The 7,882-nt window shown below is 29.6% G+C and overlaps 1 long non-coding RNA gene across 1 annotated transcript; it reads left to right on the top strand.

Moving 5' to 3' along the window:
* Positions 1 to 422: 422 nt before the first annotated feature.
* LOC143057800 (uncharacterized) lies at positions 423 to 6,176 on the top strand. Its single transcript, XR_012972827.1, has 3 exons — positions 423 to 828; positions 4,974 to 5,036; positions 5,782 to 6,176. It is a non-coding gene; the product is annotated as an uncharacterized LOC143057800 (long non-coding RNA).
* Positions 6,177 to 7,882: the final 1,706 nt, after the last annotated feature.

Raw genomic sequence — 7,882 nt, 5'->3', positions numbered from 1 at the left:
ACAAATTTTAGCTTTGTCGATATTTTCGGTCTGTATCTAAAGCTGATTGCATCAGTAGAATGGTTGATTCAGATGACTGGGGTGTATCAAATGAGATTTTTTTCAATTTATGAATGATTTATGGGGTCCTTGCACAGTATACTGGTTTGCTTATATTCAGAATGCAAAAATCTGTAGATAATGATATAATTCTCTATTTTGGAACCCATGCGCAATATCTGTAGATTCTTTCAGACAAGATTGGTCAAATCAGAAGAACTGGTGAGTACAACCTGTTAATTCTGTTGTTCGATGTATTAAACACTTGATTTACTGTAAGGCTAATAGTACCTTGATTGTTCCTAAATGGAAATCGGCAGCCTATTGGACTAAGATTTTCGATAAAAATACCAGATGATATATGTTACAGATGTCTTTTTTTTTTCTTTTTTTTTCAACGTAACAATATCTTTATTGCATATTTGCTGTAACAATTTACTAAGTTTACAGCTTTAACTTAGTATCCCTCATGTTAGCTTACCTAATAGTTAAGGGAAGCACTATTTGGCAAGGTATTATTTATTCATAATATTAGTATTCATAACATAAAATATTTCACAAAATATATTTGATAAATTATTATGATCATACACATACATTACATTTTGCTTCTTTTTCTCTTTTTCATAGAATTTTTTTTCCGGAATCAACTCCGTTATCGGTATGATCCGTGTTTCCATTAGTATTGGCCACAGTGTTGTTTTTCGCATGTGCGTTATCGGGTATAGTTTTGATGTGTGTAGTCTAAATTATATAAATATTATCCACTGGATTTAACGATTATATATGGTGAGTTTACTATTCAAGTTTTCTTTAATTATCTACTGATCTTTTTTTGTCGAAATGTATGTGTGTAATTCACAAATAGGTAATTTAAGTGTAACAAGTTGGAACACTCGACATCCGAAATGATACATTATTTTTCCACATTAATTAATAAACGTACGGATACATTTATACTATAACAATTCTTTTTATCTTTTGTAAATACACATTTTAAAATATAAAAAATGCAGTATAATTTATATGTGGTGACTCATGCATGGCTGAACATGCTTACAAATATTGAACATGCATGGTTGAACTTGATTATAAATATTACCATATTTGTCTTGTGTACAATAATCAATTGTGTACACAATATTTTGTGCTTCGTAAAAAGATTAGTCCTGATTCAATTGAATTTTTGCAATGAATCTATTTGTTGTTAGAATTATCTGATTAGTTTTTTTGTTATTAAAGTTGTTTATTTCAATAATTTCTGAAATTTCTTTATTGAAAATTTTTAAAATGTTTATTTTTTTGTCTTCTTTTCTGAGACAAAATGTGATTTGTGTATTGAGAAGGATATAATAGTTAATATGTAATTAATATCAAAGTATGCTAAGTCTTCAATTTTGTACCCTGTTACTAAATTTTCTAGGTTTATAATATCTTTTTCAATACCTAGGGATTTAATTAATGTCATTATTATTTTTAGAAAGTCATTATTATATGAGCAATTGACAAAAAAATGTTCATAGTCTTCCTTTTTTTTACAATGCTTACATAAGTTGTCTTCAGTAATTTTCCACTTGTTTAAAAGTTCATTACTTCGCAGTATGTAGTGAATAAGTTTCCATCTAAATATTTTCAACCTATTATCAGTTAGATATTGAAAAATGAAAACAAAAGTATTTTTCAATTTAGAATTTAAGCGCTTCTCAAATATTTTTTCCCACATAAGAAAACCATTTGGTTTATCACAACTATTTTTCAGTGTGAATATTTTATAGAGTTCTTTTGTACTCATCAAGGGAGTAATTGTCCTGTGCATAATTTTTAAGTCGTTTATAAATTTAACTTTAGTTTTGAATGAATCTTCAGTGCAAAGAATTGTTTTCCAATCAGTTGGTATTGCTTTTTTTAACATATATATTTGCCTTATCCAATTTTGTTTATATTTTAGTTTAGTTAAAATGATAGTTTCAGAGATATTGCCCTGTTCATCAATTACATCATTTATATTGATAATGTCACTTTTTATCCAATCTTCAAAGTTTAAACATTTTCCATTAAACCGGATATTATCATTTCCCCACAAAACTTGTTTTCTAATTTCAAGAAAATTTTTAGGATATTTTTTATTACCTCCCTTTACACTTATCCAATCTTTAATTAGTTGTTTATAGAAGTCCGGTAAATATTGTAACTTATCTTTATCAATATCGTTTATATTCTTTAAATTCATTTTAAATACAAGAATATTTTTTCCTAATTTGTTGAAGTAGAATTTGGGAATAATTGTCCAGTTGTCATTTTTATTTTCATTTAATTTAAGAATCCAGTTGATATGTAGTGATTTTATATAAGCATCAATGTCTGTCATTTTAAGTCCACCTTCCAGAAAATCATTTGAAAGTGTTGATCTTTTTATTCTATCTCTTTTGCCTTTCCAAATAAAATTGTATATTAAAGTTTTAAAGTCTTGCAACATTTCCTTATGAATAATGGTGTTTGATGCAACATATGTTAGGTTTGGTAAAACTAAAGATTTGATGACAACTATTTTTCCTATGATAGTAAGATTTCTTTTACTCCAATCAGATGTTATTTTTTTACTTTTTAACAGTTGTTTTTCAAAGTTAAGTTTTTGACATTCTTGTTTATTATAACCAAAGTAAATTCCGAGGCTTTTGATTGGTGTAGTACACCAATTTATATTTTCAAATGTTTTCCGACTGTGTTTTAATCGACCAAGCCATATTCCTTCGGTTTTTGTTTTATTCAATTTCAAACCTGAGAGAGTACCAAATGTTTCTATTAAATTAATTGCTAGAGATACATCTTTTTTTGATTGAAGAAATAGAGTAGTGTCGTCAGCTAATTGGCAGATTTTCAGGGTGTTACTCTTACCGTCTAATTTTATTTCTAGTCCTTTTAAGTTTTTATTTTCCCTTATCTTTATCGCCATAACTTCTACAGCTAGAACAAATAGTAACGATGATAACGGACATCCTTGTCGGATCCCGCGAGATGCCCTAAAACGGGAGGAAACCCATCCATTATTAATAATGCATCCTTTAATATCAGAGTACATTGTCTGAACCCACCTTATAAAATTATCTTTAAATCCAAATTTTTTTAAAGTCTCAAACATGAAGTCCCATTCTAATGAGTCAAATGCTTTTGTAAAATCAAGAAATAAAATTGACCCATCAATTTTGAAAGTTTCAGAATAGTCTATGACATCTTGTATTTGTCTTATGTTGAAACCAATATACCTATTTTTGACATATCCTTTTTGATCAGTATGTATAATCTTTGGTAGCAGGGGTTTTAATCTTTGTGCTAAGGCATAAGCAAGTAATTTAGCATCATAGTTTAAAAGAGTAATAGGTCTGTAATTGTCTAGAGAAAAGGGATCATTCTTTTTATAAATTAGAGATATTAAGCCAACTTTCTGAGTGTTAGATAGTTCTCTTTTTTCATAGCAGTAATTGAAAGTGGAGACTATAAAAGATTTAAGTTCATCCCAGAATGTTCTATAAAATTCCACATTTAGTCCGTCTAGCCCAGGTGCTTTATTAAGTTTCATTTTAAAAATCGCATCAGTACATTCATCTACAGTTATTTCCCCTTCGCAAGAATTACTTTCACAATCAGTTAATTTCTTATATTCCTTGAGAGAATCTAAATACTTTTTAGTTGCTTCTATTTCAGGGTTTTTTGTAGAATATAAATTTTTATAATAATTTGCTTCTAATTTTAATATTTTGTCTTGATCTCTTGTAATTTGACCTTTATCATCATATAATTGGGTTATTGTTTTTCTACTCTGTCTTGATTTTTCCATCCCTAAAAAATATGCAGAATTTTTCTCTCCTTCTTCAACCCATTTTACCCTTGCTCTTATTTGATTCCCTTTTATTTTTTCGTTATAGAGTTTTCCTATTTCATTTTCTATATTATCTATTTCTTTTAATATATTATTGTTGTTTTTATTATTGCATGTATCAATAATATTATTTAATTCTGTTAAATTTTTTTCCAATTTGCTGATTAGGTTTTTTTTATTCTTAGCTTTTGTTTTGCAATAGCTTATTGTCTGGTCTCTAACTTCTATTTTGAAATTGTCCCACAGTATGTCAAGATCTGTTCTTGTTTTAGCTTTGTTTTTAAATTTTTTAATTATTTTCCTAATTATTTCAGCATAGTCTTCATTTTGAAGTACACTGCTATTTAATTTCCAGTATCCTTTTCCTTTTTGGCCTCTGTTTAAATTTATTTTTAAAGAAACACAGTTGGGGTCTGTGTATTGTAATACTATTGGTCTAATGTCACATGAAACACAGTTTTTGAATACTTCTGGAGCTATTAAAAAATAATCTTTTCGTGTTGACTCTGACCTATCTTTTCTGCTCCATGTAAATTGAACTTTATTTGGATTTTTGGTTCTCCACACATCATTGAGTTTTAGGGACTTTATAAGTTTATTTAAATTGTGAACTTTTTCCTATTTTTTTGTTGTTTAGTTTTACTTTTTGAATCAATTTGAGATAAAATTTCATTATGATCTCCTCCTAAAATAAGTTGACCTAAACTTTTTTCTTCTATTAATGTTTGGACAGTTTTGAAAAAAGTATTTCTGCTTTTTGGATTGTTTGGTGCATAAATATTAACTATTGTTATTATAGTATCATTTATTTCAATATTAACAAGTAAAAGTCTTCCTTCTTTATCTTTATAGTCATCAATTATTTTAAAGTTTAAAATTTTATTCAGCCATATGGCAATACCTCTTGAATTGCTAGAACCATTACTTAGTAAAAGTTTACCTTCAAATTCAGTATTTAAATTGTTTATTAAATTATCTGTAAAGTGTGTTTCTTGCATTAGAAGAATGTCACATTTTTGGGATTTTGACCATTCAATCAATCTTTTTTTTTTATCAGATTGTTGCAGACCTTTACAATTAACTGTACAGATATGAAGATGTTTGTTAAATACCATGATTGGTGAGTAGTTAATTTATTTGTAGTCTTTTTAAATACGGTGTTATGTGTATTTTAAAAGTTAACATAGGTAAATTTCCGTTGAGTGATACAATTGGGTCACACTGAAGTTGACCTTCACAGAGCACGAGACTATAAATAGACATCTTTTCAGTTGTTTTATTTTTATCACTTTTCTCTGTTCTAGGACATTTATCTACGATTTGTATTATGAATAAGCATAAGTTATTGGTTTTTCTTTTACATTTGAAACTTAAATTGTTTATTTTATAGTTTATACAATTTTTACTATTGACAATGTTATGATTGTCATGATTGTTATCTTTGTAAATAATGTTTATAAACAGGGTAAATTTTTTACCTGTATTTGTATTTACAATCCTTTTGCAAAAAGGATGAAATGCGTATTTCGTTTGAATGTTTTTACATGTATTCACAAGTAAAGTGTTAACACAATTTGTTTCTATTAAAAGCATACAATAACAAGTTACATATACATTCGTAAATAGATACAATCTATTGTTTTCTTTTACATATACCCCATAGGTCATTATTTGGGTCATCCATGTGACTTCAGAAACAGGCATTGACATGTGCCTCTTAATTTTAGCACACTCAATGTTTGTTAAACAAATACAAGTACAATTATTTATGTGTTTCATATTGAAATACATATGCAAATCAATTTTAAAAAACAGAACAATATTTATATACATACATGGTAAAAGATATTTATTTTTATTTTTAGGATAAGAAGACCTCTCTGACTGAATTTGAATGAAGAAATATGACCAGATTAATAAAAATTTGATTTTTTCCAATGTAGCTTTACTGGAAACATGTAACAGTGTGCTTGATAATAGTGATTGTAAAAAATAAGTAGTTTGATACCAATTAAATGTTTTGTATTTTACAGTTTCTTTACTTTTTAATCTGTGATAGGTATCACTTGCCAAAATCAGAAAATTAGAATACAGCGGACTACATTCTAAATATATACCAGCAATGAGAAAAGAAAAAGTGAAAAGTGTTATATACAGTGACATTTTTTTAATTTTTTTTTAAATGATAAAAAATAATATCAACTAAGTTGAAATAGTTTATTGTTAATTTCAATGTTCAATATATATGATATCTCCAGAACTTAAACTAGATTTTTGTTGTTTTTGATTTTTTACTTGTGTTGTTATTGGCACCGTCATGTAGTTTCTCTGTGGGCGTCACTGGAGACTTCTCTAAACCACTTCTGTTAGAAGTTTTGACTGGAGTATCTTGATGTTGGTTTCTACGTGTAGACTGATTTGGACCGTGAATAAAACTGGTGATTTGTGATTGACCACGGGAATTTCTGCTGGTAGCCTCACTGGATGTATGTGAGGGTTTGTTCGTTTCCCTTCGACCTGGTTTTATTTTCGGTCTCGCTGCCGGAGGTTGATTTTGTTGATCTCATATAGGGCTCGAGCTCTGGTCCTCAGTCAAGATTGATTGTGATCTTATAGAATCATCGTAAGTGATTGTATTTGAGGCAGAATCGTTTTCTGCATGTGCTTCATTTACAGTTGGTTGCATATCATCAAGGTTATCATTGTTGTATGTTGGTTGTGTGTTAACGTCACTCGTATCATAATGATTTTCATGATTTGCGCTCGTGGCACCTTCTTGCTCCTGCTCAGAAGACATTTCACTGGTGCATTAATTTTGCCTGTGACCTGATTCACCACAGATTCTACACTTCCAATCATTTTCACAATTTTTGGTTGTGTGTCCGAGCTCCATGCACTTGTTGCATTTAATGTTCGTCATTTTGTTGACCTCTGTAAATAACCGTTGCTCTATATTTCCCAATTGGAATAGACTTTGGAATAACAGAGGTCAATGGACCTTCACAATAAACTATTCTGTCACCAGTTTGACAGTTTGTTATCATGTCATTGTAACGTAACCTTTCTCTTAAGTGCTTCAAAATTACACAATTGTACCCCTCTAAGGCTCTCAAAATCTGTCCATCGTCAGCCGAGAGTGGTACATCTTTAATGCGAATTTTCACATCTGTTGAATTTTCTTGTATTCGAACTCTAGGATTCATAGAGTATATAGAGATAGATTTGCCTCGAATTTCAAGACCTTCTGAAAGGAGAAATTCTTTTCCTTTTAATGTGTCAAGATATATTCTCCACAGACCTTTAATTCTCTGAAGGCCCATAACTGATCTGTCTGGCACGACTGCACCTACAGCCTTATACATTTCAGATATGGTTAAAAATAAGCCTCTAGTGGCTTCTTTTGAGATATGACTAAAGACGTCTGATTCTTCCACAAACACAGGTTTTACTGAGGACAGAGAGTCAGTTGTTTCTGATTTAGGACCTCTTTTAAATGCTTCGGCATACGGCGCCATATTGGATTCTTCTTGCGTGTTTGATTTGGTCATGTTCACTATAATATCTTGCTAGTTTTAAATTGCAAATGCAATTTTACGAGTGAATGATTATCATTGCTTGTAGTCTTTACTATTTTAAATAATCTGCATTCAATATTCACCGAGAATTGATACTAAAAGGTTTTTTTTTGCGGAGCTACTCACAGACCCGTTACCTTAGTCAGGGGCCGCAACTCATTTCATGTTACAGATGTCATTGAATTTAAAAATATAGAAGGTATCTTTGTAAGAGGGTCGAAACCAAATTCTATTTGCTCAAGAACAATTCATAACACCAGTCTTGGCGATTATGTTAGATCCTACTAGGTGGCGGTGACACGGTCATAAAGATTAAGTCGACATGGTCACGTGTATAAATGGATTTTACTGATAATATATTGGTGGTGACAAGGTCACTTATAAAACCATT

Source organism: Mytilus galloprovincialis, chromosome 1, assembly GCF_965363235.1.
Source record: "Mytilus galloprovincialis chromosome 1, xbMytGall1.hap1.1, whole genome shotgun sequence".
Taxonomy (NCBI): Eukaryota; Metazoa; Mollusca; class Bivalvia; order Mytilida; family Mytilidae; genus Mytilus; species Mytilus galloprovincialis.
Note: the sequence above shows the minus strand (reverse complement) of the source record. Positions and strands in the feature narration are given on the sequence as shown.